This window comes from Lonchura striata, chromosome 5 (assembly GCF_046129695.1).
Source record: "Lonchura striata isolate bLonStr1 chromosome 5, bLonStr1.mat, whole genome shotgun sequence".
Taxonomy (NCBI): domain Eukaryota; kingdom Metazoa; phylum Chordata; class Aves; order Passeriformes; family Estrildidae; genus Lonchura; species Lonchura striata.
Window position 1 is genome coordinate 61,864,484 of NC_134607.1, and position 19,280 is coordinate 61,883,763.

Here is a 19,280-nt window from a genome sequence, read left to right on the forward strand (position 1 = left end):
GGTTCCCAGATTGGTCTTATCTGCTGTTTGAACCATCCCTACACTAGGGCATGTAGAGGAGTCTGTGGAACTACTACATTTCATGTATTAATTGGTCTGAAAAGCAGAGGCTCATCTGGTTGCTCTGGGAGGCAGGGTGTGATACTAACCTGGACACAGTATGTTCTCTTAGGTAATGCATCTTTTCATTGCAATTTTCTCTTGTGTGAATACGTGCCAGGCACAGCTGGCCACTCACACAAACTCAGCCAACCAGCTGCTTCTCACACCTGGGACCACAAAATGAGCAAGGCTGCATAAGAAAGGGCTTAATTATGAAACTGTGGAAATCAGTTTTTCACTCAGTGCTTGACATTTGAATTGCCACTTTCAACTGCATGATCTGAGCAGCCTTCCATATCACTGCAATTCCTGGTCAAAGTTTCCCATAAAAACCCACACACTACATGGAAGAATATGGCAAATCAACAGGAGGATTTGTTTCAATCACCAGCACTATAAAGTCAAAACGCTAAAAATAAAGCACTAATAAATAAGTGCATTAAATGAGTCCAAGACACCTTTGTGTAGGGTGCTACTGGCATATTTTGTACTTACATTTCTCCTTGGAACTGCCTGTATTTTGGGAATTGGAAAATAATTCCAGAGAACCTACATCTTGAGCAAGGCAAAGCAAAACACTACCACCTTCTTGCTTAGAGGACTCTTTACCATTTTAACCTTTGTAGGTACACTGTCTAGCTAAAGACATGACATAACAGACAACTAACCAAAGCAAAACAAAAACCAGAAACTGGAACTAGATCTGAAACTAGTTAAACAAAAACCAGCAGACTTTATGTAAAGAAGATGGGAAATCCAATGCATAAAATTATTCCATCATTCTTGCATGCCATGCATTATTCTCAGCCTTCACTGAGTACAAGCAAATCCATCTAGTGTGTTTCTGATTTCCCTGGTCTCCCAGCAGGACTGTTGCTGTTCAGCTGACCAAAGAGCTGATTCAGTGGACCCCGTTTGACAGACTGGAAAACTTGTACAACTTAGATGTGGTTTAAAGATGCCCCAGGTGCCCCACAGCCCCAGGAAGCACAGGGTTTAAAGGGCCATCACACAGTTATCTATAGAAATGCACACAAGAAATTCATGACGTGCTCAAGATCTCTTGATGTACGACATGTCTGGCATTAGTGATTAGGAGCTAAGTGCTGCTTTAAAAGCTACTGCTGTAAATTCATGGTGGTCAAGACCATTTGACCTCATATTTCTACAGTCACATTCCACTTTTGCTCCTTGACAAGCAGTCTTCAGAAAATGTTATTTTTCTGTTATTTTTCCACAGAAGTCTTTTACTAACCAAATCATACCAGAATATTTAGAAGTGGTCTAAAATACGTAATCAACCTCGATCAAAAGGTAACACTAGAGGAGTGCAGAACTCACAATATTAGTCATTATTGAAAATATGAGATACATTGTTTTGAGAATGAGCCTTATAATTTTTTTATCCATACATTCTGTCTCTTCACAGAAACAGTCTCCTTTTCTGTTTCTAAGCTTCCCTTCATCTTGCAATCAGCATTTTGTCCTTCCAGTGACCACAGCTGCCCTAAAAAGTGCAAAAAAAGACACAAAAAAAGCAATAGAACATGGAAGATAAACAAAATGTTCTCTGTGTCCTGATGTACAATAGAGATTGCATGGGGGAAAAGTTTGTTGTTGCATTCATTAAATAACTCGGGGTTGTTTGTGCATACTCTCCTTGAAAACCAAAAGCAAGCCAAGAAAGAAGGAAAGGACTCTTCTTTTTTTCAAGCACCATTGAGCATAAAAAGAACTGCTCCTGCTCTTTCTGTAATGAAGAGATGACTTCATTACACAGATCTGGTAATCATGTAGACGTTGAAAGGTAGCCACATCTATTTTTATCTTATCAGTCTATTGGACCTAAAAGGCTTAAAATGTCTATAACCAGTCTAAGTGGATTGTGATGTTTGTTCCACAAGGATAAGTACACACAGCAGAATATGGGATCACACACATATTTCAGTGGTCAAAGGCAAGTAGCTCAGATGCCAGAAGGAATATTACCACACCTACTGGTGCATTTTGCCTGGGTGATGAGGCTTGCAGCACAGAAAAGTATATTACTGCAGGCAGAAGGCCTCGCTCATACAGTTTTAAACCTTTTCCAGAACTTAAATTAGCACAACCTACTTCTACAAGGAATTGCATTTTGGAGCAATCTCCAGAAATTCTCACTTCAGTGTTATTTAGGTGTAGCAGAAATGCTTGCAAGAATTAGCCTCCCCACAAAACCCCACCACTAGACAGCTGCTTCCATCTTCAGACAAAAGTACAAGCTTGATTTTCTTGTTTACTCTGACTTTGCATAGAATAATTTGAGCTGTCATGATGAATCAGACCAATTATCCATCTAATCCACTATCCCATCTTTGACAGAGGCCATCACCTCATGCTTCAAATGAAGGTGAAGGGAACTCTGTAGTTGACAATTATGAAGCAATCAGCCCATAGGCAAAAAAATGCCATTAATGTTTTGTCCTATACTCAGAAATCTACGAGTCTGTATCCCTTCTCAAAAGGACATGCTTTATCTGATATGACTATGGTCATAGTGACTGATATTCTTCAGTCACATGTATGTCTTCTTGTGCTTTTTAATACTTTCAACTCCAAAACACAATTTATTCAAAAACAAATTCAATGTCATACAAAGGAAAAAAAATAGAAAATAATATAACATTTTATCATTCAATATTAGTGACTATCATCAGTTTTAATGAGTACTCTCCTTTTTTTTTGGTATAAAGGTAAAAAATACAATAGAAGCTATGGTTACATTGTCAGTACTTCCAATTTATTACCTCTTACTATTACATCTTGCTTGTGTACACAAGTTAGCATCAGACTTCCCAAGTTCTCTTCATTACTTTCAAAGTCTTCTGTTCCTATTTATTTTGATCTTCAAAATTATTTCAATTTTTCTTCAATGAGGTGATTAAAATTTAGCATGGGAAATTTAAACTGATAAGATGATACTGAATACTCTGCATTTTATTTTCCAGTTAGCCTTTGATCTCCTTAATGTGATTGTCTATTTGAAAGTTCCTGTGCTCTAAACAGAATTATTAGCAAAAACTCCATTAAATGGTACCTTGTTCCTCAGCAGGAGCAATTTCCACATCTTCAGGCCCAGTGAGGTATATAGATAATTCAAATATGTATTTTAGCATTCTTTACTTTGCACTTGCCATCTCCAAATTTCTTCTGCTATCATAGAAACTATGTAATAAAGGTTCATTAAGTTTCTCAGAAGCTAAGTATGCCTAACCCTTAACTATTGTGGTTTAATTTGCAATCCCCTCTGCCGTTCTTGCAATCCACTCTCACTTTCCTGGAAAGTGTTTAAAAATTTTGCTCAAGCAGTATGACAGACCTTGTCAAATTAAACAAAAACACTGTTTCTATAGCTTCCTGATCCAGAAGCTGTGTGATTTTGAAATAGGTCTATAACCTTAGCCTTACCACTCTAATACAGCTCCTTGGCACCTGGACCACAGCTGAGCAGTAACCAGGATCACAGGCAGAGTGAACAGATGATTAATTGTGTCTACTCATGAAAAGATACCCAAATCAGTGGAATTTTAGTGTAATTATTACTGATTTACAGCATACCAATGTAAGTATCAGAGTAAGTGTCTAGTGGAATTTCAGCATCTGATTGTAGAGATTGGATGTTTTGATTACAAAGATATTATATATATTTGTGTCAATCAGACTTCTGTCACAAAAGGCCAATTAACTTCTTCTAACTTGAAAGCTCTCACAGAAACTCAAGACTTGTGAAAATTGCAAGTTAAATGAAAGCAGTAACACACGTCTGGGTATATATTGTGATTACAGTAGCACAGGGCTGATCCAAAATACATCCTTTGACTCCTGTGAGTTTTCACACCAGCTTCAAGACAAGTATCTTTCCAGGCATATTAGGTTTATCTTGTCCTATTTTTTGCAACATTGAACATTGCTATGTGTAGTTATTTAAGGACAGGAATATTTACATTTGCTTAGCAGAATATAAGGATTCAGCCGCCTTTTAAGACTGATGCACGAACTTCAATAATAACCTTTCCAATTAGAAATTCATGTTAAAATAATTAATACCACAATTAAAAAAAACCAAACAAAAACAAAACAAAACAAAAAAAAAAACCCCAAAAAACCCAAAAAAGACAAACAAACAAACAAAAAAAAAAAAAAAGAAACAAGAAGCAAGCCAGGGAGAAATATCACCTCTGAATTTTCACTTCCAGTGTGACTTAGGGTCTCTAATGTAAATCCTAGGCAGTAAGTTGTACTGAAATCTAAAGCAAAGAATTTCCAGCAAAAGGTAAATATTTCTATTGCTTGAAAAGACAACTGGCACAGAAACACAGAGATCAGCTAGGAAATACTGAACAAATATCACTTTCTTACAATGGCCAAAATGTGTTTTCATTTCAACTTAATTTTCTGTATTTAATACAGAATGATTTTAATCTACTGTTCATGTGTTCTAATCATGTCAGATGTGTGGGCGTCCCATTATTCTTTATGAATAATAAGGAATGCAAATAGTGCTATCTTCACACTCACAGTTGACTGCACTCTGTTGGCTCCCCATCAGCACCTAATTTATCAGCTACTAATTTTCAGAGAGATAATGTCTAAGGCTAGAAAAATATCTTTGTGCAAATAACATTATGTTGCTGAGGAAGAATGTTAGATGTCTCTGACCAATTAGATGTGCATAAAGACAGTCTTATTTGATGGAGGCAATTTTCTAAATTTCCCTCACTATATTTATCAAGACTTTTTATTATTGTAATAAACAGAAGCTAACAATGATTTTTGCAATCTCACAAAATATTCAGTTACCTCTCGGTTAATACAGAAATTTATTCTTTGAGGCAATTATATATTGAAGTGTGAATGGCAACAGACCACTGTAAATGAGGACTGCAGAAATAAATGCCTAATATAATCTGAAATTATTAGCAAACAATCCATAAATCTAATAGGAAGAGAATTTATAAAACTACTAGTAGTATCATTAAGCAATGTTAGATGTCTGAGACATAATGAGTTTTGCACTATTTTCCACTTCCTTTCTTTACTACATAACACAGACATTTCTACAGAGTTAAATTGGAATTTAAATTTACCTTCCTTGAGAAAATTGATTTGAAACTTTTGATGCAATAAATAAATGTTTATGTTTGCAGTTTTTTAAATTTTAGAACGGATGAAGAATAACATAATTAAATATAAGTTTCATTTTGTAAAATAAGCTTCCACCCTTCTTCATAAGGATTTTTTCATCCAACTCATTTCATATAAAAATAGCATTTCCTCACAGAAAATAAATTTTGAAATAACTTAGGGAGTTACAGGAACTAATCATTCAGGTTGCATTAGCAAATTTCCATGCTCATACATTTGAGCCCTGGAGGAAATCTGATACACAATTCATCTCTGTGTTTATTTGTTTGGATGTCATATTCTAAGACACTGCTTTAATTTTATTATATGCCTTACTAGAAATTATTTTTTCTGGGTCAAAAGTTTTCTATGCCTTGATAGCAAAAAGTAAAATAAATTTGCAAATCTTACTGGAACTTTGAAATAACCTACTCTTCAAATATCTGGTTATTAATATCTCTACTGTCACTAACTGCACTAACAAAAATAAAACCTTAAATCTGTCAGCTCATTAACCAAAGAAAGCCTTTTATAATATTTAGATTAAGTTTCTGGTAGTGACATGCAAAGTACTTTAACCTTATAGCATGCAATAATTTCTATGATGCTGCAAAAATCTTCATATCTCAGAAAAAAAGAAAGAAGAAACTTCTGAAAGATCATGAATTGTACTGAAATTATTTTCCCATCTACATAGAAAATATTTTCTTTCACAAAAACTGGGGAAAATCCTATATCTAATGAATTTAAAATCAAATTCTGGCAGCAAAGGGTCTTAATTTATGAACACAATGCCTGGTCTATTCCTAAGTCTTCAACTAGCTTTTCATGTGACCTCAGGAAATTTATGTGACTTAGTACATTTTCACGTTCACATATTCCCAAAGAAATCCTGATTTAAATCTTTTCACAATATTTTGATTGCTTAAGCAGAAAATATTCTATAAATACTTAAAAGATATTATTAAAGCCTGATCTTTGGAGATTAAAAACTTCAGGTAAAAGTAAAAACTTTAGAATACTATAAATGATTACCATTTTTAAAATATTTTTGTTCTCATAGAAGTTTTGGGGGGATGTTTGTTTGCTTATTTTTGTCTGTTTGTTTGTTTTCTGGGGTATTTTTTCAGTAGAACAGTATAGTTTCAGTTTTAGGTAAGTGAAACATACTGGAAGAAAATAGGGCCTCATAAATATATATCAATATATAGTGCATATTAAATGAAGATTCATTCTAGTCTACTTATGGATAGATAGTAAAAGAAAAAATAATTAACAGCATTCATGCACAGCATGGAACACTAAGTAGTCTGTGATGCACCTTTGGAAACACTGCAGAGATGCTTTGAACATTAGCAAAAATTAGTGGTAATGGTTTGTTTTGGCATATGAATGTTTTATCAAACCTAGTTTGTTCATCATGGTGTCTTTCCTGTAATGGTCAAAGAAAGGGGAATATTTCCCATGCTCTCTTTAATGTCAATACTCAATTATACCTTGTCCAAGCTCTGCCTGGGTGCTGCCAATCCAGGGACTGCCAGTCCTGGGCTTTTTGCAAGACTGTATGGAGCCCATCCTTCATGTAACTTATCTGAAGAGCAATTATGCACTGAAGAGAAATTATGCAATGCCTATAGTTCTTTTCTTCCCCTAAGCTTTCCCTGAGTGGAGCATGCCATTTCTGTCTAGTCTGTATTTTTTTTGTTATATAAACCAAGTCACTGACAAAATTTGATGTCAAATCCTATTCACCAGGGATCGTTTATAGCCAAAAGATCAGAATGACTTTCAACCCATTTTGTCAGGACTCAGTGTCTGGCCTCCCTTACAGAGTTATCCTATGTTCATATCACTTTTTCATGTTGTTATAATTCTAAAAGAGTTCTTTCTAAAAAAATATGAACAGCACTGGAATTTTAATTTTATTCTTTGTACCACAAACATAAACAGATATCTTAAGATCACTAAACCTGAGTTTATGTTGTACCATATTTCAGTTGATTTCAAATGATTCTTGCAAATATTGTTAATTCTGTATTTAGTTACAATAAAAAGACAGAATTTAAGAGGTTTTTTCTTCTGACTAATTTCAAGTTTATAGTGCTGAAGTTGCATCAATTACAAATTTTTTGTTAATTTTTTTAACAGCCTCTATTGCCAAGTAGGACTTTAGAGGAAAAATATAAAATAAGCTTTTGGGGATGGAGTATTTTCTGTCTGCATACCTTGTCTGTGGAACCCACTGATTAAACCAATCAAACTGCTGTGTTAATCTTTGGGAAAAAAATAAAAGTTTCATTTACTTGTCTCTGAGAAATACAGATATAAAAAAATGTAATCAGTAAAAACTCTCACAATAAAATGATGTGTATAGATATTTTTAAAACATCATTGTCATGGATTTCAGCTCCACTTCTTTGCTTACCTGGTTTTGCTTGAGTGGAAACTACTGAGTGGATTATTCAAGACATAGAGACACAAAATCATCATACATGGATCAATAGAAATTGTAACTTTCAGTGGATCAACTTGAAATTCTTTTAAACTGCAACTTTTTAGGTGTTTTAAATGGGTACTCAAGCTTTGGTAAATAAAAATCTTTTCCCTTTTAAATCTTGGAAAAGAAGATACAGATGAATGGTGCTCAATGAATGGAATTCAAAGCTAACAAGTTGAATGAGGGTCTAACTCCACAGAGTAGAAAACTATTACCTGAAAAAAAAAAAAATCCACAAATTTAGCCCTGATCTCTAAGTCACATAATGGCATCCCAAACTGCAATCTTTTAATGACTTTCAAAATGCTAGTTTCATTTCTTAGATTGCTAGAAGGTATGGAATTTTGTTATTTAGAAATATAAATCAATGGCATTTTAGACAGAAGTGGAACAGTTAGGAATTCTGTAGCAGCTCTAGTGCAGAAGGGATTTCGAGTGAAGAGGTATCAGTCACTTTTGTTTTGCTGTTGTTTCACATGGGCTTGGCTCCAGAGAGTGGACTCCTACAGGCAGATCCCCCTGGACACTGGCACAGGAGCAGGAGCTGGTGTTTGGCCAGTGGTTTTGCCCTCCTCCAGTTTGTTCTCAACCTGTCACAGCTAAGGGTCAGCATTTACACTGACCACGGAGACATTTCCAAAAACACATGGCTAAAACTCTCACCCAGTTCTGATGTTACATTATAGACTGGAAGAGTAATTTCCACCCACCTGGCTTTTCAGGGAGCATATGAATACATTTGCACATGCAAGTGTAAATATATGTAAAGATATGCACAAAGAGAGAATTTTTGAATACACTTATTATTACCTATAAAACAGTTTTGCAAGACTTACAGGAGGAGAAGTTAAACTTCACATGGGCTTTCCTAGTCTTTATTGAGAAAAAAACAACTGTGTTATGAATATGCAAGTCTAATGGAATGTACTCATCCATTTTAAAGTATTTTAAAAATTTTATTCTAGAATGTTGGAAGACCTAATGAAAAACTTATGGGAAATAGATGGCTCCTTCCTCTTAGTTTCCATATTATAGTCCACTTTTTTACAACCTAATTAATTAGTTACAATAACAAAAAGTTACATTTTTTATTGACTCCCAATTCAGTTACTAAATTTTCTTCAGCAGTAATTTTCTGCTTGGAAAATTTACTCTTATCTTTGTACCTTGATTAGCAAAAGATCTTGAGTTTTAGAAAAGTACAGAGTTTGCATCCCTTACCAATGCTGAGAAATACAGAAATATATAACTTATGTCATATAAACGTGAAATCTATTTTCTTTTCTATTCATATTGCAACTAATTTCATTCCAAGAGATAAAAATATGTGTCTACATTCTCCCACACAAGTCTAAGTTAAAAAATGAAAATACTTTGCAGTAATGTATTGCCTAGCTTAACAATGGAGAGCAATTCTTTTAGCACAGCTGTGTGCAGTTGACTCAAAAACTGCTGAAATTCAAGGAACAAGTTTCGGATGACTTCAAAAGGTTTCAAAGGTTTTTGAACAGGCCCCCTAGTGTCTCATCCACTCTAATTTTTAACACTCCAAGCAATAAAACTCCCTCTAGTCTTCTTTAATTAGCTCATGCAGTAATTCTGTGAATTATTTTAAATATAGAATCTATTTCACATCCTCGTTGATTTCACAGTTACTTGTGTAGAGCTTCCTATTAGTGCATTCTCAGAGAATTTAATCTTTTTTTTTTAATCTGTTCAGAATGCCTTTCTTCCAGATGTAATCTCCAGATGTTTCCACAATCACAAGAATAGCTCTTTTATAACCTAGGAAATCCTTTGAAGTCTGTTTGTGTGACTGCAGTGTACCAGTAGATATCTAGACCAGTAATATTTCATTTGACTTGGATATACTGTATTTTAAAGCATCTTGTAAATATTTTTCCAGTAGATCTAATGGTTTGCAGTAGATGTTTCTAGTCCTTCTATTCAAGATGGGATAAAACAAAATAAACCTGCCTAATTGTCCAAAACCAGTTTTCTGGAGTTATGATTATTTTTGATACACATATTATTAATGTTATCATTAATTATATTATTATTTTTGTTCACATATTATTGATACTTCCTTGTAAGAAGTACTGTAAGACTTTGACAATATATTGTCATTGATGTTCCATCTATAAGAAACGTTACCCAAAACTTATATTGGGCCATTTGGTCATTCTACATTGTATTTTGCATTATATTTTAATTAATATTCAGAGATACTGATTACCAGAGTCTATTGCCATCATCTTAACCTCTCTAGCCTTTGGCACTTTTGGCAGTTGTTTCTTACTTTGATACCAAGCCCTATAAATGAGTCAAATTCTGAAAAAATAATTTCTCAAAGTCAGATAAGAGAAATATATTGAATTTTTTATAAGTGCAATACTAAGGATGCAAAGTAATTTCACAACCTTAAATGAATAGCCATGTCTTTACTACAGTCAATCACAAGTTTCACACCAAATAAATGAACAATCAGTGCTTTAAAGATCATAGAATCATAGAATGGATTGGATTTGAAGGGACCTTAATGATCACCTCATTCTAAACCCCCTGCCATAGGCAGGAACACTTCCCAATAGACCAGATTGCTCACAGCTCCATCCAGCCTGGCCTTGAACACTTCCAGGGATGAGGCAACTGCAACTTTTCTGGGTAACCTGTTCCAGTACCTCCAGTCTTTTTTTTTACTATGACAATGAAGAATTTCTTTCTAATATCTAATCTAAACCTGCCCTCTTTCAGTTTAACGTCATTGCTCCTTGTCCTATCATGACATGCCCTTGTAAAATGTTCCACTCCACCTTTCTTAAAACCCTCTTTAAGTACTGGTAAGTGCTCTAAGGTTACCCCAGAACTTTCTCTTTCCCAGACTAGATTGATCCATCATTCTCAGCCACTTCATAGGAGAGATGCTCCAGACCTCTGATAATCTTTGCTTTCTCCTCTGGACTCACTCAAACAGGTTCATGCCCTTCTTATGTTGATAACCCCAAAACTGGATGCAGACCTCCAGGGTTTCACTTGGGAGCTGCTTTCAATCTATTCCCCACCCAGCCTGTATTTGTGCTTGTGATTGCTTCAGCTCACATGCAGAACCTTACACTTGACCTCATGAGGTTCACACAGCTCCACCTCTCAAGCCTGTCCAGGTGCTGATGGTTGACATCCCTTCCTTCCAAGTGTTGACAACATGGCACAGCTTGGTATCATCAGCAAAACTGCTGAGGGTGCCCTCACAAAAGGATGACTAGATTCTTCCTAACTATGAATGACAAATTTTCTCGCACAAGAAAGCAGTATTTCTTTAATATCCACCTTCAAAACTCTTGTTCTGGGTGACAGATAAAAAAATGAAATTTTACACAGAGCTTTGCCTCCCTAGTGGACCAATATAATGAGTGGCTCACAGAAACACATTTTTTCACGTTTGGTGTGTTCCATTGCTCACATATTTCATAATTTGTTTTAAGATTTTAGACACATGATACTCATGTCAGGATTTAGTAAGACTCCTGTGGTGTAGCTGTTGTTGTTCCAAGAGTCATAGTTTTCTTATTGCAATCTCTGAGTACAAGAGCCAGATTTGATCTGCTTAAAAAACATGGACATAACTTAAAGTCTTCAACATGGTCTATTCAATAACAAAAGCAGTTAGAAATCACAGGACACTTTTTCTATATGTCCTTAAGACATCATAGTCTGAAAATGCAGGGGGAAATATTATTATGTTTTTTATATATAATTTTATAAAAACTGTTATTTATTTCTTAAGAACGTAAAAAACCTCAACCCCCAAAAAGTTAATATCCTGTCTCAAATTTTTATTTGTTGAACTCATCTAAATGGAAAATTTTTCATGATCTTGTTGGAATCTTCCTCTCAAACAGACCAATGTATTTCTGAAAAAGAATCCTTAGTCCTCTTCTTCCTATATGACTGAGATAAGATTATTGTAGCTTCTGCATCTTTCAACAGCTCTCAGACTATTTAGACATTTACATCATACCACATACATAAAATACTTTACCCTTAGCTGGAAGTTTTTTATTGACAGTCCTTTTCACTCTCACTTAAAACTGTCTCTAAGATTATTCAAACTCCCATCAAGTCTAGAGGAAGCTTGTGGTGATTAAAAAAAAAAAAAAAAATCTTTCACTTCATGAAAAACATATCCCCTTTTCACTTCTCTTCACTGAAATACCTTTGAAAGCCTGATATAGACTTACTGCTTAGAAGGAGAAATTGCAGTTATTTTGACTCTTGAATATAGTACCTAGAAAACCTGTTACATATAATTGATGGCAGTTTACAGGAAAATATCTTCTTTTGAGATATCAAAACTTCTCAAGAAACTTTTTGTCACCTTGCTGACACTATTGACTTTTCTCCAGATGATTGACTCATGAGTCTAAAGAGAAGGTGAGAAAATGCAGTCTTGATTAGCACCATTGATGACTACAGAAAACTGAAGTTGCTCATATGTTCTTTATTAAGACATCTCTTATGAGAGATGCTCTATTTCCTCTTCTATTTCAAATACAGGTGGGTTCAGCATCAGAAGAAAATACCTGAAATCATGTTTAAAACAAAAAAGTGAAAAATATCAGTTCAAAACAGTGGTAACATCAGGTATTTTGTAGAAATGATGACTGCCCAGAGCAAAGCAGTCAGCATATGGTTGTACTGTTCTCTGATCAGTAACTGTGAAGTATTTTTGGGGTGAAGTTGGGTGATATTTGTGCATTCATTTTTGTTGCCAGCCCTTTTTCTTTTTTAATTCTTTTAAATGTCAGGCCAGATAAATAGCCCTTCCTCATCTTCTATCCTTATCTGAATGATTTTAATAAGGAAGAGAGATTGAAGTACAGGGACCCAAAATACATTTGCTTACCCTTTTGAGAAGCTGTGCAAAAAAAACTCACTCCACTTGTGAAGATGCAGTCAAACATTACCTGAGTGCCAATCCACTACATGGTCTTTTACTGAAAGCCTTGTAGCTAAAGAGTTACCTCTACTGACACTTGACTTGCAAACCACAATCTCAAAACTACAGCACCGTCACTTGTACTCAGTCAAAATGTTATGATGCTATTTAGTGTCCTTGACAGTTTTAACATCACCATGGTACACTACAGTTGCTCTGCTAAGAGTAGCTCTTGTTTTTAAAGGCCTTTCAATGAACAGTAAAATAAAATCCTTTAAAAAAGACTAAAACAGCCAACAGTTTACTTAGCAGAAATCTGTACCTTCGAAATGGTAAAAAAGAGATCAATATAATGAGAAAACAATGTCATGCAAATGACATTATCAGGTTTTCAGTTTCTGCGGTGAATTACATGCAGCTGTATGTATTTGGACCACAACTGTGCATGCTCTGCACTGCATCTCATTGCCAGTTTGTAACAAGGCCATTTGCCACATAATAAGAGATCTGCTCAGATGGAACCTCAAATATTTACTTAAAACAACAGGGCTCATTACAATCAGTGTTTCACAACAGCAAGCTCCAAATTTAAAGGAAAATGGATGACTGTATATATATGGAAACACCGTATTTTGATCCATGTACAAGAATGCTTCCACATAACACTGGGAAAATGTCCAGAGATGAGCAAAACATCATCTTTAGTGTACTGTGAGAAGCACACAACTCAAATACAGCTACAAATGTTCAGGACAGCTTCTGGAAAACTACTGCCAACCTGTTCAAAACTAGACACCAGGTGAAAGCAAACAATAAGCAATCTATAGTCATCTATGAAAATAAGCTGCACTTCTGTGTGCTGTTCTACATTTGAGGGTTTTTTTTTTTTGTTCTATTTTTATACAATTTTCAGAAACATCTAAAGACATTTTGTTTGTTAAAAAATTCATACTGGAAGATATTTTTAACTTTACTATGCTATTCAGCGGAGCATACAAAATATGGAAATATAAATCCTCCACAAAGTATTCTTGTTTAAAAAAAAATAAATACATAATATTCAGACTCCTCATAAAATTCTATGACATAGCTTTTGAAGCACAGACCAGCAAGAGCTGTGGGTAACAGTGAGAAAGCAAAGGCAGAACAAAGCAGATTCTTGAATTACTCCATATCTGAATTACTAACAGACAACAACTCATGTTTTGTGAAAAAAAAATTAAAACTCTTCTTATTGGCAGACCGGTGTTTTACTTTGACCTTTCTTCATATGACAAAGAATGCAACTGATTTGCCATGTTTGAGGGGTCTAAAAGTTAAACTTATTACTCCAGGTCAGTCACAGTCGGTTCTCTTCATTCTTGTCAAAGAGAAACAAGCACCTCCAAAAGATAATACGTTTCATCCTAAAATAGCTTCTAAAGTAGGCCAGATTATTTATCTTTCAGCTATGCCTATTTATTCCATTTACTGGAAAGGAAGCCTTTGTGACTAGCATAAAATTAGACAACCCTCTTTAACAGGACTGAAGTTACATAAAATTAAACCTGTTCAAATAATCTGTCTTTCATTTAAGGATTGGCATGGGAATACATGCATTTAATACTATATTTTTGTATCTGCAAGGATTTTTAGACAATAGTTAAACATTACTACAATGTCTCATTGCTTTCCATACAGTAACACATAGATCCCTTACCTGGGTGTAAATACTTTGATGAAGTAAATGTTGAGCCTGCAAACAAGGTCTATTAAAAGAACTTTGCATTGGATCAATGTCCATTACTTTCAGTTAAAGATTCATTCACCATCATGTTGGTTATTTACTTTAAGTTTTTTCTCATCTCTCTGCAAGGAAAATATTGAAGTATCATCACTAAAGGCTCAAGGAGTGTTCTACAGCCTTTATTTCTCAAGGGTCCATGGGAAGAGAGATCAGACTTAATCTAAAGAAATTGAGATTACCAATTGAGCCTGAGCTCACAGGTAAATGTTGTCTTCACAGCATGGCTCTGCAAAAGTTGTCCATTGATAGATGCACAGTAGCTTTCTGTGTTATGTCAAACAATTAATTAGATTTTTTTTTAAGATAACATCTATTAATTTTCTGCAAAACACAAACTATCTTCATTATTTTTCCCCATCTCTGTTTTCCTTCTTTCTGTAATCTCTCTAACAAACCTTCCTCCTTTCTCTTGCATTTAAGTTTTTTGGTTTTGATTTTTTTTTTTTTCTGCAGCTGTCTTCAAACTTTCTGCTTCTTCTCTTTGCCCAGTCTTTTAGAAGAGTGGGCCACTCCCATAATTCTTATCATGGTATATAAAATATTCACCACTCAAGCCAAGAGCACCACGCAGAAAACAGCCATATATTAAAAGCTGAAGGTCTTCAGGTCCTGGAGGTTACCTACGAGGCTCTCCCTACCTCTCCTCTTTTCTTCCCTTTTGCAAATAAGCTCACACCTTCTATTAATAACCTATCCTGCATAGGTGAGTTTTTTTACGCCATAACTGTATTTAGTGACTACTGTAGTTGTATTTCAAAAGTCTATTCAGGCACCCATCATCTTCAGTACAACCCAGTGGCAGGGTGTAATTTCTGAAGATTTATTCTGGTGATATTTTCTGCAGCAGCTAGCAGTATTGTAGAAGCAGGTAAAAAGGCCTGGGAAGTATTTATAAGGCTTGACAGTTTTCAAAGGACAACCAAATGTGCATCTAAAGCAGCTTCCAACCCTCTGAGCTTGGCCAGTCACACAGGATTTTCATCTCTCTCCTTTTCCACCCACCATTAAGTTTTCTATGGGCAGCATAATTTCTACAATGAATGGATGTATTTAACTGATTTTCATCTGATGTTTCTGTCTTCCAGCCTGATAGGGTCTCCTGCCTCTCATGTAAAAAATAAAAATCCACTCATACTGGAAGAAAATGGCACAGGCACTTGGATTGTAATTGTTGCAACTGCATGAAGCATTATGGATATATTTGGAGGCAAAACACTTTCTGATGCCCAAAATTATTTTCCTTTATGGTCAAATAAAGAAAACTGCCTTAGGAAATAAGTTATTTCATTTAGCCTGGCTTTGAAAAAGGCAAAATCCCTTAGATTTCTAAGTTTTTCTGCAGGAGAAAACAAGTTGCTTTTTTAAGATTCTGTTGTGCAACAGTTCAAGGGGAGATGGTGTTTATCATATTAGTACAATTATTTAAGGCTAATTCTACCTTTAAAATATACAGCACAAGGCTAGATTGACATCGAAATGAAAACATAGATCACTGGTCTAGCAGTAAGACAATTCCCCTGGTGAATGGGTTAAACTGTTGCTGTCAGATTTAATACAATTAGTACAAGTGATATGCAAAGAATTGCTCTGTCAGGAAATGTCACTGTCACTGAGCACTGTTCCCAGGCTGCCTGCAATTTTTCGTCTGGCTCAGAAAATTTTAGTAACAGGTCAGAATTCAAATGCAAAAATTTAACCAAATTGCATAGCTTCTCCCCAATTTCCACTTCAATTTTCATTTTCTGCTTTGTGCTTCACATAATTTTTTTGGTTACCTGGAAACTATTCTTAACTGCCCATTTTCTGGTTTACTTAACTCTTCTTAACCAGTTAAATGAAACGAACAGTTTTTTTTGGTATCTCTTACACAACTTTGTCTTTTGATTATTTTTTAAAATAACCATTAAGAAATCACAGAGACAGAAAAAGACAAGTATAGAAAAAAAAATTATTTTCTGTAGAGCATCACTTGGAACCTATTTACTGTAATGTCTACCCACACCCTGTGACCATTCCTTTTCCCATACTTTCTGTATCGCAGTCCTCCAAAGGTTGCTTTTGGTGCTAATCTTTTTGTCCTCTACAATTTTGCCCTCAGTAAATGAGGCATTTTAGGACCTTGTACTTTTGTGCTAAGTCACCAGATCCTCCTTTCTATTTCGGAGAAAACTGTCACCTCTCCAGTGCTTTCCTGTTATTTTCCAGGAGGTCACAGATTCCTGCCAGCCCTATGCATGACAGTCTGTGCAAAATCTTTGAGGGAGTTTGCAAACTTCTAGTCCTGCAAGGCTGGTGGCTGGGGAATACTACTGTGGGAACAAAAGTGCTCTCAGGAAAGTGGGCTGGGGATGGGTCAAAGGGAAGGTTAAGTGCCTGTTCCTAGAGTCAGGCTCTTTTCCAAGCCAATGAAGCAGGCAGGGTGAGATGCTGCTGTGATGGCTTCAGGAAATGGGTGATCAACAGGGTGCTCAGCTTGACCCAGCTAGGAGCTGTCTTTGGGCTGGAGTGCCATGGAGTAACTAAAGGATAGCAGTGCCAGAGGACAAACCATGGCCTTCTGGGAATTTCCTTTTTCCATCCTTGCTAAAGAGCATCTTTTTCTATGTAAAGGTACCATTCCTCATGACCCAGAGCCCCGGGGAGGCTCAAAAAGGGGCTGACTTGCAACTTCTTCAGCATTTGTGACCTTTCTGCCCTTGCAGATGGGAAGAGCAAGGGCCACCTTCCCTGGCAGCCCCATGGAGGCTTTGCTGACCTGTGGGGCTGAGCTCCCAGCAGCCAGGCACTGACCCCGGGCAGCTCCAGCTCCTCCTGCCCTGGCACTGCCTTACATAACCTCTGAGAGACCCAAATTTGTCACTTCCCATCTTCTCACTCTTCCTACCACTCTGAGCAAAGACATTTTCTCCTGTGTGACTCAAGCACACAAGTGTACCAGGGTCTGTAAATACATTTTATTATCAGTTTGTTGTGAAATTACAGACTCTGACCCTTTAGCCAGAATCCTGCTTCAGGTATGAACTAAATTCCTTCTCTTTAGGAAAAAAACATCACAGTGCTAGGAATTAATCCCACTTTAATATGCCTCCTGGTATGTTGAGGCAAACCTGTGTGCAGGTTCTTTCAGCTGAGAAAAGAACCTTACCTTTCTTACTTTTAACTTCTTGTAATAATCAACAGATTTTTTTTTTTTTAAACACTGACTTCTACCAAAAAATGTGATTACAGCTTTATTTCAGACCATATCCCTGCACACAGCCATCCTGAGAAACATCCCTTTTCTTTCTTCCATCATCAAAACTCCCATCTCATTTTCATCTTCTCAAATCTCTTCAATTTTCTTAACTCAGGGAGTTTAAATTTCACTTACTGTTTGCTGAAACCTTTATCTCCTCTTTGCCTGAGAGCCTTGTATGTCCAATAAACCACAAGGCAAGATGAGGGAGCAGTTCCTGTACTGTCATTGCCATCTAATTAAAAAAGATACACTGCATAGAGGTGTCTAAAATTTCAATTAATTCACTAAAATATATATCTTCAGCTCTTTTGTCTGAGAAGAAAGCACTAAACCTGAGTACAATGTCTTCCTGAGTGTACTGGCTTCCTGAAATAGGAAGACTGAGAGGCAAGCAAATTGTTCTAATCAAAGCTGCTACTTTCACTTACACTATTGCTAACCATAACACATCATTTTAGTGGAGTGATTGAACTGATGCTTTGTAAGTGGATGGAATGGCAGATAACAGGGCATGGTCCAGGGAAACCAGCTGTCAAGAAAATCTACAGAAGCTGGGGAATGAGATAATCCTTCTTCCCAGAATAAAGAAAAAATTTTCCCCTTTTTCAAGATGGGACAGAAAATTCATTTTTTCCTCAATATTAAATGTTTGAGTAAGCTCGAGATGTGTGAAATACACATCCCTCATGCCAAAAGCCCCAGCTGTCCACTAATCACTTGCCAATATCACTTTTTAAAATATGCTGCCATATTCATATGGAAAGTGCTAAAAAGTATAACGTGATATACACATAATATATACAATTATGTCCTCTAGACATATTTTAATGAAACAATAACACACTCATTTCTCATTTTTGTCTTTCTAGAACCTTTATTTCTGTTTTACCAGCTCACCGAAATTTGAGATAAACCAGATTACTAACTATGCTAAATACATATAAGCCACTCAGTCCTTTATAATATTTAGTCCTAATATTTTTCTTCATGAGCCATAGTAAGAGATTTGACTACATGAAGGTAAAATTTTCAAATTCAGTTTTCTCATTCAGATAAAGAACTCCAAAGTAGTTGTCCACAGAGAAAAAAGCACCAATAATATAGTTTTTTAGAAGTATGTATTTTTCCCTCATATTGGAGCGTAGTGTTTGAGAAGGAGACTTTTTATTCTACCTTAATCATCATTCAGCCAGTGACAGGTAAGTAAATTAAGAGCAAAATCATACATATAAACTGGTTTTCTCATTAAAATTATAGGCCTTGATGTCTTTTCAGAAGCAGACTCCTCTGAGTAAGTAAAAAGTGTTCATGATATTGTATGAATTTGTTTTGAAACTAATATTCTTACAAATATTAAATATTAGATACTAAAAGACAAGTGAGTAATTCTGAATATTCTGAATGTTGTCTTATTTATGTATAATCCATTTTTACATAGCAAGGAGCCAAGAAGCTTTTGCTGGTGGATTGCTATGAATCAAAACATCTTATTAGCAATGTTCTTATTTTCAGGACTATCACCTAAAATCATAAGTAAATTTTATTTCATTTTAAAGAA

General features: G+C 35.5%; 1 protein-coding gene across 16 annotated transcripts in view; it reads right to left on the minus strand.

The window, feature by feature from the left end:
* Positions 1-19,280, minus strand: part of MAGI2 (membrane associated guanylate kinase, WW and PDZ domain containing 2) — a 697,856-nt gene that overhangs the window by 413,469 nt on the left and 265,107 nt on the right. The gene's annotated exons all lie outside the window — the stretch shown is intronic.